Genomic DNA, 13,655 nt, shown 5'->3' with positions numbered 1-13,655 from the left:
TTAATTATTCATATTTCCCCATGAGCTGATTCGCTACACATCCCTGTGAATTGAAGTGGAATAGATAAATAAAAACAGAAAAGTGCACTTAACTGAAAATAAATCAATAAATAAAGTATTTATTTAATTAATTAATTAATTTATTTTCAGTTAAGTGCACTTTTTGGTATGCACTGAACATTCAATCCATGCATTTGTATGGACTCTGAATAAAGAGGGTTTTTTTTCTTGAAGGGCATTGTGTACAGACACTTGTGCTTTTTTTCTTTAAAATATAGTTAAGGCCAGTTATTAAATTAAAAACACTGTAAAAGAGTCATTAAAAAGCCTGTGTAAACACGTTCTGCAAGAATTACTGTACATGTATTGAAATTTTCGAATCATTTGGCAATGAAATGGCATTTCTTCTTTCCTTGCAAATAGCCCTACTAAAATAATTGTTATCATAATCATGTTAAAGAACCGAGCTCATTTGAGGACTCCACACCATTAAATTCCTTATGATTCCAATTCTTTCTAATAAATAGCAGGTAATGCTAAAAAGTAATATTTTTGTAATTTCCAAATGAAGTCGTCTTTCGGGGCATAGTGGAGTTGTGTAAATTTCAGTGTTCTGTGGTAAAGGACATCACACATAATTTTATCACACATAATCTGCTTTACATATTTCACTACAGTACATATCTCTAGCGAATGCTTAAACCTGAAAGATATTTGAATATCATAACCACAAAGAACACAAAACCTCAACCCCTGAACAACAAGCAATACTCATATGTTTGACATGTGCAGATTAATGAATGTATTTCATAACAGTTTTCTCCAAAATGTCGCTGTGCTCAGTTTAATACCTTCCAGCATAAAGCTGGAGAAAGTGGACCGACGGCTGTCTGTGGGCAGGGGCTGTGTTTGATTTGGCCCAGGATGTGGTTCTTAATGACCCAGCTGGATGTAAGCAGTGTGGGCTTCAATTCATCCCTGTCTACCTCAGTCTCAATGAGATGCTCCAGTGTCTGTGGTGGGTCGAGTATGGGAGCGCTGAGGTGTTTAAAGGCCTACACACAGAGCATGAAACTTGGCAGTTCAGAAAAAAATGTAAATGGGGAATGGGTGGAAACCACAGGGTTATCCTTTCATGCAACATGCAAGTCACACACAGTTCTGATAGTGACGGCATGTTGTTATGCTGCCTTTGCAATGCAAAATTAGACTTGGAAAGCTCCAAAAACAACACTGACTAAGTAGCAGCATTTACGTTTGATTTGTTGGAAAGCCTAGTCGTTCCAAATCAACAAAGTGGCATGAATGCAAAATTTATGCTGACTCATTTAGTTGTAGGCCTCTGCATTGAAGCAGGTGATAATATGAGCTCTCGTCTACAGTTAGTGAATAATATAACTCAATTTCAGAGAGATCCAACAAAGTATCAAAAATGTAAACCATCGAGTTGTTGAAATTGTTTTGAAATTACACTTTGCCAGGGCCCAAGCCTGCAAAACTGTTTCAAATCAATAACATGTGCTGCTCAAGATCTGCCATTATGGTGTAATGTTTCCAGAACAGGTCTAATTGTGGTAAAGCCTGGACTTCCTTAAACAAAATTAAAAAGTAAAGGCTGACTAGGAAAATGGGCAAAACTCCTGTAGTAAATCAGAACTGGTGGATTTATAAAACCTGGCGGAGAGCAACATTTTAAGAGGGCCTGAATAAAACAGAAGAGCTCCCTGACACGTTGAAAAAGAATAGCTACTTTTGCAGAATATTTTTAACTTTAAATTTAACTTTTTTTTTTATGTCCGCATAATTTCCTATACTTCCATAATCTGAATGACTTTACATTTTCAAATAACTATGTGGTTACACTTTATTTCGATTGTCCACTTTAGACATTCTATTAACTATAAGTAACTTTGTAACTACATGTCAACTACATGTCAAGTTATTCTCATTAATTTGCAGCTACATGTCTACTAACTCTCAGAGTAGACTGTTAAGGTAGGTTTAGGGTTAGTAGAATAAGTTAGAAAGTGTTAGAAGATATTAAGCAGATAGTCTACTAATACTCTACTAACTGCTAGTTGACATGTAGTTGCAAAGTTACTTACTGTTAATAGAATGTCTAAAGTGGACTATCGAAATAAAGTGTTATCAACTATTTTACTAAAATGTATATTATTATAGTGGCTTTCTAAAAAACAAATAGGTGAGCTCAAACTGTTGACTGGTGTTGTGTGTTTGAAATTAAATAGGGATCGGAATCATAATGATTTAACAGTTCTGATTTTGCTTCCGGTCCTGATTTTAATTATGTGGTTTTAATCAAACACGTCTTTATTACATTTCACATTTACCTTTTATGTATAGCAGACGTTATAGCCAAAGCAACTTACTGTACCTTTCATGACCTTGGTTGTAGCACCTTACTGTTTGAGCTACAGGAACGCTATTATTAAACACAAAATCAAAAAGATAATTATTTTAAATTATAGATACTTCGGATTACTTGTTCATTAAATCATTCTTTATGTAAAAGCTGCAGTATTTAAAATGTATCCACTTTATTGGCAACTATTGTGCTCTTTTTATTTTTCTTATGTACTGTATATTATAGGTTTACGACAATAAATGAAATACTGTTTTATATTTACTCAAATTAACTGGATCTTAAGAGTAATTTCTTTGGGAGTCAACATTACTTGTGCTGTACATTTTTGATTTAGTAAAAAGAACAGACTCATAAGTTTAATGTTTAAAAACGTGTCTCAAGGTCTTGCGTTTTTATCCCCATTTCACTGCCTGCATCTCACGTTTTTCAAAGCAATCTGTGTGAATGGCTCTGAATGGGAGAAAAAAAACGCAAGGGTCTTGATATGTGTTTTAAAAAAAGTTTAACTTATTTGGACTTATACACCACGTTTTTAGAATGCAAAAGACACGGCCGTTGATTTTAAAGGGGGAAAGAGTGGTCTAATCATTTCATTGCCTATAGATCTGGCCTCAGTATGCTTGCGTTTCCCTGAGCAACGCTTAAAGAAACCTGACACTGTTGTCATTATAACCGTCAAGGAAAGGGGAACTGATGGCACATCTCATCAGAGAAATCCCAGCCTATGCACATGTCTCTGTAGGCCTCCAAAGGATGGTGGCAGATGTGTGACTGATCCCTATAGTGGATGAGAATGACATGGACCCCCTCAGAGATGACAGACCATACATACGGCTGAGTGATGGGGGGCCCGACCAATCAGGTTCACCCTGCTTTTGACATACATGCTTTTTACATTGTAATCCCAGATTTGATTTCATAATTCACTTGTTCAGAGCTTTACTTCAGTGTTGAAATGTAGGTTATTAAAAGAGAATGAAACGATATAGCTATCAGTCGTCAACTGGTTTAAATACGAAACGGACATGAGTATGTGTGTGTGTGTTTGGAAAGGACAATTTGAAATATCTCTGTGGGGTGGGGTGGTGGACCTCGTCTCAAATTCTGACACAAGTGCCATCACTGTCATCAGCTTGTTTTGATTTCATTTTATCTCTCAGCGGTGCCATTGTGGACCATTCGGCCCGCTCCAGTTACAGGAGCCCTTCCTGCATTGTTTCCATGGGAAACTAGGGGCCTCATATCCACAATATGACTGTATGTATGTATGCACATAAAACCATGCACAGAAAATTCAGAAACATTTGTCTCTATTTCCAAATAGCATCAGAGACTTAGAAAAGAGCTACAGTCCCTTCTGAGTGACTGCTTCCTGTGACTGAGATTTATAGAGCTGTTTTTTGCACTGCAAAAGCATATTGTGATGTTTGTCTAAAATGTGCTAAATATTTTAACAGTGCTAATAGTAAAATTGAAGTTTCATTTATTTACTGAATCGCTCTTGTAGTCACTTCGGTCAGCACTTTCATGTAGGCACGGTCACGTTCCCTCACTGTTGTGCCCTCTGCATGAGCGGATTAAGGAAAATGAACAAGAGCATTGTTTGTCTGATCACTTTAATTGGAGAATTTAAGGTGTTAGCCTGCATTAACAAGTCTAGTCAGAGGGATTAGGACAGGGATCAAGCACATTTATAGTTCATGATGTTGGTTTGCCAGGTTTGTAGACTGAAGAACTGTCAGACAGGGATAATTCCATGTCAGACAAAAATGCTATTCAGAGCACACAACACTGACACCAATTCATATATTTAATTTGAAACAGATCCATCTAATTCTTGTTAGATCCAGCTAATTATTTTTTATTTATTTATTTATTTGTAATCTCTTTCGCAGTGACATCAGGTTTTTGCACATCATTTGTATAGATTTTACTTTAAATGTGCAGTTTTTATGTTTATTTTCTAAAAATTATTTTAAATAAATTTGAATAAACTGTAGGATTATTATATTTAACTAAAAATTAAAACCATGAAAAATTATTGTTATTCATCATTTGAAACAAAATTAATGTTAACTGAAATAAAATAACATAAACCTATTTTATTTAAGCTAGTTGGCAAGGCAACATTTCTCAGTCTCATTAGTTTAACATGATGTACTAAAATATATAAATAACTAAACTAAAACCAACATAAATATATAATATAATATATAAATTATTGTAATAAAATTATAAATTGATAAATAAATTAATATTTATAAATTAATTAATAATTGCATCATTTTTATTAAATAAATTAATATCTAAATTAATATTTAATAAATAAATAAATTAATTAATATGTATAATATATTTATATAGGGTGTGTGTGTGTGTGTGTATATATAAACACACACACACACATATATATATATATATATATATATATATACACACACTATATATACACTATTTAAAAATCACAAACTAATCTAAAATAAAAACATCAAATGTCTAGTATCTCAATGATACTAAAATAACACAGCTACGTAAATACACGTCCTTCTAAATATCTTGATTTTTTTTTTTTTACTATTTAAATTTTTCATTGATTAGTTACATTTTTAATAAAATTTCAGTTTTGTTTGAAGTATTTTTTATAAAAAGCTAATTTTTATGTACAGTATTTAAGCTCAGTTAGAGTCAGCTTAGATAATTAAATAATGTTTCCATATGCAATATATGTTTTAACTGTTCACAAAGCTTTTGTTGATTATTATCACCTTTATTGTCAGTTCTGAGTGCAAAAGTTTAAATTGAATTTCAAGGCTGCATAGGCCTGACCAGATGGATTCAAATGGAATTTGACCTTAAAACTCAATCTGAATATAGGTGAGGCGCTAACTTTTAAGTGCTGTTGTAATTTCAAACTGAACGAACCAGAACAAATGGCAATGGCTTCTGTTGCCAGACAGCTGGCAGCTCACCCTGGCAACAAGTGGCACAGAAGCCTGTGAAGGTCAGGGCGACTGGAGGGTGGCTATGTATCCCAGCATGCACTGACCCATGGTGCCCAAAACCCTGTGACCTTTCAAGATGGCAGCTGAGAAAGATGAAAGGGTTTGTGTGAAGAGTCAGTTAAGATGAACAGGGCTCCTGTGATGTCTTTGATACGAACTCTTGATTTTTCTTGAACACACCGCTGCGTCTGGGCACAATAGGTGAACATCTGAAAACAAAAGTCAGCATGTTTTCTTTAAGTATTCATATATGTGTGTTTCACACTTCTGTTTGATTCTGCATTTCTAAATGGTTGTAGATGCATTTATATTTATTTTAGATGCTATACATTGTCAGAAAAGAAATATAAATCTTTTTACATTGTCTTCCATTCACTATGTTGTTTTGGCCAATGCATTTATTAGACGTGTTCATGCATCTTAAAACGATCATTCGCTCAAAAATGAAAATTCTGTGATCATTTACCCTCGTGTCATTCCAAACCCATAAGACTTTGACACAAAAATTAAGATATTTTTAATTAATTTCTGACCCTCCATTGAAAGTCCATGTAAGCAAAACTTAGAAGATCCAAAAAGGTGTCATAACATAAATCCACATTAATTGAGGGGTTTAATCAATGTCTTGAGAAGAGATACGATTTATATGATAACAAAATTAAAATTTTTTGTGAACAATCTCTTTAACTTGTGTGGCTGGTTTCAAGACAGATTTGGAGCGTGCATTTAAAGACAAAGAAAAAGAAAGCATGAGCGATGCTGCTGGGTGAGTGTGTATGCTCATTTACACCAAGAAAGAAAACTATAAAGATAACTATAACTTTAGTATCCAAACCAATGCACAATGACGTTGTTTATTATTAACACACCATCTGCCAAATTAAATGCTCGATCTCTTTAAAGCAGGATGGATTCTAATAGACTTTCAGTGTTTTTATAATTTATCAGCTGGAGAAGTAGTTTGGAAAGTGATTCCAATGAGATTGTTTCTCTGTGCCGTAGTTGTGGTAATGACTCTGCTATTCTTTTAGATTTAGTTATAGCTGTTATAGTTGTGGTGTGGATTTTGCTATTCTTTTAAATTTAGAATGATTTTTAAAACTTTATCTTCATTGTTATCATTACAGTTATCAACCTTGGTATGAACAGGCCTGAACAGTGTCATACAGCCGAGTTGGGACACCCTTAATATGAGCTTGACTCTGTGGGCCTGAAGGCAGGGTGTCACGAAGTGGTGGGCAAATTAAATAATAAGGATTGTTTTGACAGATTAAAAGGTGTGCTGAAAGAATAGATTTTATGAGCTAGCCATCAAAAAAATTGTCAGAATGTATTTTGTTCATTTTTTGGATTTGGATTTTAACGCTCTATAAATTTTGCCCCAAAATACCACACTCTAAAAAATGCTGGGTTGTTTCAAACCAACTTTGGGTCAAATATGGATTAACCCAACCGTTGGGTTAAATTTTTACATAAAATTTTTAACCCAAAAGTTGGGTTAGTCCATATTTGACCCAAAGTTGGGTTGAAACAACCCAGCATTTTTTTAGAGTGCAGTACCACAAAATACAACAGTTTACACATCTGTGATTTCAATCATCTTCAAATGGGATGAAAACTTAACAGAGATCAGTCAATCACCTCCAACACTAGCCCACAGCAATTTCTAGTTAGGATGCCTGAATAATAAATCTGAGTTTAGAAAACGTATAAACACACGGAGAAAATGCTTACATTTTAACTGGCAGAATCTTGCCTGATTTTTCTAAATGTTTGACTGAATAGTTAAATTAACTATAAAACTACTTGAGCAAACAGGCTCCATAAAGTTGGTCAAGTTTGGGCCAACTAGAAAACAACACTGAAGGGAGAAATTGAGTGAACGTAAAAATCTGTGGAACTAGTAACTAAATAATAATTACTTACAGCCACAATTTTTACAGTGCAGAAGCCTTCAACAAGACTTAGGAAATTCCTTTCCACCTTCGTAATAACCCTTCTGGACGAAGATCCCATCCTTTGAATTGCAGAAGAAACAAACTTACACTGTACTACTACATATGTTATAGAGCTGTGGAGAAAAAAGGGAGGAAAGCAAAGAACAGGGGATTATTCTGGTGGAGAGCAGGTGGTTGGGGAATTCAAAGAGTCCAGAGATGAGGCCGTGTTTTCTTTACCAAGGCTCTCTGCTGGGCTTACAGTGTCTTTTTTCCCTTTACTGTTCTGAGAGGTCTTGTTCTTCAGGCAGGAGTGCCGTTATTATCGGTAAAGTGCTTTTAAATCCACTGCTGCTCAGCACCAGGATCTGTTCAGCATGATAATCCCACAGGACAGACATCCGTTACTCCTCTGTGGATCTCACTCATGCCTTCCATGCTTTCAACAGCTGGAAAAGCAGTTCGGAATTTAAGATCCGCAGACTATGAGGGAGTTAAACACTTTCCTTGTTCATACAGACATACAGAGGTTTATAGTAATGTAGTGTTATTTTGATGAATGGACTTTCTTAATCAGTAGTTTTAGTTTTTAGAGTCAATGTATCCTGTTCTATCAAAAAAAAAACCTTTACAAGTAAAATTACTGTATGTAAAATACTCCATTACTTACTGGATTTTCTTTTTAATAATTAATCTAAGATTTTGTGCTATAAAATAAAAGATTTTAATCTAACCCATCTAATCCAATGATTTATTTATGACTCCTACAGTGTAGCTCCAAACTTTGATTACATTGTTGCCTATAACTCATGTTTGCTTGGAAACCAAACAAGAGACAGAAACAGAGGAAAAGTACACATTGTTCTAATGAAGAACATGGTACATTGAAAGACTAGTTCTCCCAAAAATGATAATTCTGGCATTATTTACTAACCATCATGTCTTTTTTCCATGGCACACAGTTAAAATGCTGCTAGTGTTTTGGCACCAATCATGTCAATTTGCAGTACCATGTTTAGTTCTGGACAGTGGAGGTGAGGATTGTCAGAGAATTAAGATTAAATTTTCATCTTTTTCTCACACAAAGCTATCGTATGGCTTCAGAAAACTTAGAATATAGGTCAAAAGTCAAATGGGCTACTTTTATTATTCTTTTTATGGTGCTGTTTTGTATTTTGATTTTGAGCTCGACAGAACCTGGTTGCAATGAACTGCAGTTAAATGTAAAAAAAACAACAACTTCATTTCTACTTTTGAGTTCTAAAAAAAAATAAAAAAAATCATCATGAGGATGAGTTTAATGACAGAATGTTAATTTTTGGTTGAACTACAGATGTGATCAATCAGGTGAAAATGAGAAGACAGATGCGATTAGAGAAACAGATTTTTAGACCTGTAGCGCAACTCCTCCTGGCTGGCGTTTAGCCCAGATGCTAATTCTGTGGCGTTAAGAATGGATTGACTGTTACTGTTGATTCAGCACATGAACTGAGTAATGAAGTGCAGAAAACATCAGCCAGTGAAAGCAGTATTTAAGAGAGAAGCGTTTAATGCATCACTTACTCTGTTCTTTGAGTGGTTTGCTATGACTTTCACAGAGCTCATGGATTCAATCGCCTGTTCATTACCAGGCCCATTTTTAACAAAAAAAAAAAAAGTATTCTTTACAAAAATGTAAAGGAAAATCAATGAGAACTACCTGCTAAACAGTTTCTTTTCATAGTGAAAAGGGAGAATGCTGTTACATTTTTGAAGCATAGGGGGCAGTATATACACACATGAGGTAGATCGGAGACATTAAGAGTCCTTCTCAAAGTTCTTGGAGATTCTGGTTGCTTGACTGCAGAGATTGGGATGGTACCAGGACATCTTATAGAAGAATCTTCATATCTAGCGCAGTGTAAAAGCAATATATCAGCATAAAACAATGTTGCTAGCTGGATTGCAATACAATGTTCACGTTTCATAACTTCTAACAGCGTTTGCATTGTGCATATTTCACATTCAAAAGTGATTCATGCATCTCAACACAATAGCCTACATTATTAAAGCCAAAAAAGTAATGTAAACGTATAGACATTGTAGTTTTTCAACACCAGCGTCAGCCTGCATGAAGTGGTGTTTAGAACATATTTTATTTTATAATGTGGCGTAATTACAAGTGAAAAAAACGACTTGGTTTTGTCCAATGGTAATTGACTGGATGATGAAAAGTGGTCTCTATATGGCAGGTGGTTGAAAACTAAGAGGCCTTCGTGAGGTCAGCCGAAAAGTATGTCAGAGGTGAAGCGAATTATTACATTTTGATGAAAGATAATGAAGTAAAATATCGCTTTTCTCTGGTATAATGTGCACTGATGAGTCAATAATATTACATTAAGGCCAGGAGTGTCTATTGTAAAGGAGCTGCTAAATAATGTAAAACATATTTTTTGCTTATCCTACAGGACATTGAACTCTGAAGCTAAACAAACAGGTATTTCTCTCCATCTTCACGACCCCGAGGACGGGTGCCAGTGAAATCAGCCTGTGGGTGAACACTTAGTCATGACTCTTCAATGCCGTAATTGTGTTCACCTTTTTTTTTTAGACACTTCTGGCTCCACTGAGCAAAATCTAATCTCACAACAAGATCATATTGAATCTTCCTCCCCAACTTTCGCTCTTAAAGGGCAGGACATGAAATGAGGAAATGTGTGGCCTCAGGGAACCTTCTTTGCGTAAGCAAGATTTCCTGTTTTCTTGTTTGTGACACAGACTGAATTTAATTTAGTTCTTTTCTTTGCAGATTAAAATGCAAACACTATTTTATGGCATTAAAACGGCACTGTTTTTCAGCCCTCTATCTCACGCTCTTTCTCTCTCTGAATTAGGCAAAAAGCAGAGGTTTCTCTCACTCTCTGAGGGACGCACAGCGTCAGTGTTCAAGGACAGAAATAGCGCTTAATAATGAAAGATTTATGTTGAGTAAGCTTGTAATTACATGCCGCAGTAGACAATTAGGTGCCTCCCCTACAAGCTCTCTGACTTCCTGCCCCAAGATTCCTGTTCCATCTATCTATCTATCTATCTATCTATCTATCTATCTATCTATCTATCTATCTATCTATCTATCTATCTATCTATCTATCTATCTATCTATCTATCTATCTATCTATCTATCTATCTATCTATCTATCTATCTACCTATCTATCTATCTATCTATCTATCTATCTATCTATCTATCTACCTACCCACCCACCCATCCATCCATCCATCCATCCATCCATCTATCTATCATCTAAATACATATTCTCTGTAGTGTGTTAACCATCTGAGTGCATGATATTGGTAATAGTTGTACAGGCCTTGTCCTAGTCGTGTTCAGTATGAGATGATAAGACTTGGATCCATTGCCTGACCAGTAGAGAGTGAGTGTATGGTTACGACGCTCTCTCCTCTCTCCTGCCGCTCAGTCTGTAGGCTACCTGTCCTTGTCAGCGGCTTACTTCCACTGACAGCTCAGTAGACTCCTTATTCCCCCTGCTATCAGCTTACAGCTGGTAATTACAGACAATCATGTAGGATCAGGAATGTGTGCATGAGTAGTCCAGTGTAGCATCTGCTGTCCCGGTGTGCTGCCCATCTAGTGGTGCCTCATACACACAGCTCAGAGTAACAGAACAACAGAGCAGGGGAGTGATGTCAAGAGTGTAATATCATGAGGTTTGCATACATTCCAGTAAGTTCTTATTGATGTGTAAGAATTGTTTTATATGTAGTTTCATTTAAAAAAATATTTTAAAATGTATTGTTTAGTGTTACATTTATTGCTTATTAAATGTGTGTTGTTCATTGATTTATTTTTATATCCCTTTTCAATAAATGTGCTATAGTGTAAATGTTAGATTATAAATATCCACCTTATGAATTTGCGAGACTTCCGGTTCATTATAGCCGCTGTAGGGAAATACAGGGAAGAATAACAAAGTGCAGTAAAACTGTGTGCACTACAAACCATTGTGTTCATACTTAAGATAATACATTAAAATAATATGGTATGACCAGTTATCAACTAGCAAAGGAAACCAAACCCATTAAATTTACAAATGACCGCGCCCGCTCTTACGAGAAAAATAAGGCAGATATCGCGTAACTTACGTCGATACTGCGGCCTTTTCTGTACTTCAACTTGAGAGACAGGTACGTGCAGTGTTTGCAGCGATGTTCACAAAAGAGCGAAAAATAATAGTAAATATTGGTAGTGGGAAATGATATCGCCATGCTTTCTTTCGATGGTGCCATGAATATTTAAAGGTTTAATAAATAGATTTGAAAACGCTTTGTGTAATCATGTGGAGAAAGACGTGATGTATTTTAATAAAAACGGATCTATAAAGAGTTTTGCTTGTTACAGTGGTCAATATTTGCTTATAAAAGCAATCCCTGACCATATTAAAGTAAATTAAGTTACAAGTTTTTGAAGCATGTGACGCATGAAGAAATAACATAATCCAAGTTCATGTTCAAATTGGCATCAAAAAAATAATGAATATTGAGTTCCTCTTCAGGAACTCGAGCTGCGTCAGAAAACGCTAGGGGAACGCCTTCTGTGACCACGCTCTGAATAACATGTGAAATCAGTCCAATAGCTGAGCGGGACGTCACAGGCGGGTGACGTTATGACCAGGAAGCTATAAAAGCATGTGCGGCGGAGTCAGCGTCAGCTTTCTGTCATTCAGCGAAGCGCTCTGTGTGTGTCAGTCATATTTATTGTTGTCTGTCAATTGTGAAAGTCTATAAGCTCCAGCTATGTCTAAAGCTCATGCAAAGACAAAGCATTTCAAGGGCGAGAGCAAGCCACGTTGTAGGTTGTGTGTTCCTCCCTGCCCAAAGAAAACGTTATATCACGAGTGGGGATACACACAGCCTGTGCGTGGTTTGCTTGGGAGCGAAGCATAGTTGTTACTGCCTTGCTTCGCTCTCAGGGGGGTCTCTTTGAGGAGGGAGCCTTCACTAGCGTTCCTCGCGGTGCCAGCCCCGCTTTCGCCGAGGTGGAGCGGCGGCTGTGCTCGTGGGTTTCGCGTATGGATCTGCTTCCTAATCACCAGATCCAGCGCCCGCTCCCGGGGTTTCAGAAGCCCGCGCTGCGGTCCTTCCCACCGGGGAGAGGGCGCGACGCTCCGCCTGTCTTTCTCCGAGGAGATTGATACGGAGGGCGTCAAAGAGCTCGCCAGTTGCGCAAACATCAGTTACACAAGCATATTATGCCTGATATTATAAATGAGCAGCATTAATGGGGAGCGGAGCTCACACAGTCGGCTCTCGGGGGGCGGATTGTGTTTTTTCCGCTGTTAAGCGCTCCGCTCTCGCCGGGCACACTCCGAGGAGTGTGTCCATGCCTGTGATCTTGCGATTGCTGTCCCGCTGCTGCTGAGGCACGGCGATGACTGAGAACGCGGAGATCGCTCATGATCTAGCAGATGGGTTGGAGACGGCTCTTCCTATCTCCACCCGTGTTCACTAGATCTAGAGCTCGTTCTCGGGGCTTGGAAGCCCGCGCTGCGGTTCTTCCCCCTCTGAGTGAGTGCTGCGGCCCTCTTTCTCTGAGGAGATTGATGTTGTTCGTGTGACTGAATGGCTCGCACGCAGCGCACATATTACATCATTTCGGTTTTTGATGTAGATTTTACTACACTAGACCGTATTTACTCGTCTGGTTGTTTGATTGCATTTAATTTTGAGGATGACTATGAGAAGTTAGATATACAGGGGCTCTTGGGATATAAAGTTCTCGAGTGAGAGCACGCGTTAACCTCTCTTCCTTTGAGGAGGTTGAGGCGGTTAGCAGGGGCTGCTGGGCGGAGCAGTCCGAACCCACCGTGTTCCAGCCCCTCATTCTGGGGGCCTCACTTCTCGTACTCCGCAGAGTCTAGAGTCAGAGTGGAGCTCCCAGGCCGAAGGCTTCTAGCAGAAGGCGGGTCTGTGGACCGTCATTCTCGCTGGATAGTTTTCGTCATAAATGTCCTGACACCTAAGGCCTAGGACTTTTTGAGGGCCAGCTCCCTCTGGGGAAGAGCGGTGTACACCGCATTACACGGTGCCCGTCTCTCCTCAGTGCCCTCAGGAGGTCGATCTGCCAACCCTGCCGTGTTCCAGGGCACAGCGGTCTCCAGCGAGCGCTTCTCTCAGTTACCTCCTGGAAACGTAGCGGTACTAAGAGGCTCGCTACTTCTATGGAGGTATCATGAGCAGCTAGTTCGGCCGTCCCCTGCCGGTGTGCCGCTTCAGGGCACCGAACTAGCCGTTCTGGGCACACCAGAGATCAGTCTCGAGAGACTGATTCCCTT

Source organism: Sinocyclocheilus grahami, unplaced genomic scaffold, assembly GCF_001515645.1.
Source record: "Sinocyclocheilus grahami isolate Dianchi unplaced genomic scaffold, SAMN03320097.WGS_v1.1 scaffold794.1, whole genome shotgun sequence".
NCBI classification, from domain to species: domain Eukaryota; kingdom Metazoa; phylum Chordata; class Actinopteri; order Cypriniformes; family Cyprinidae; genus Sinocyclocheilus; species Sinocyclocheilus grahami.
Note: the sequence above shows the minus strand (reverse complement) of the source record.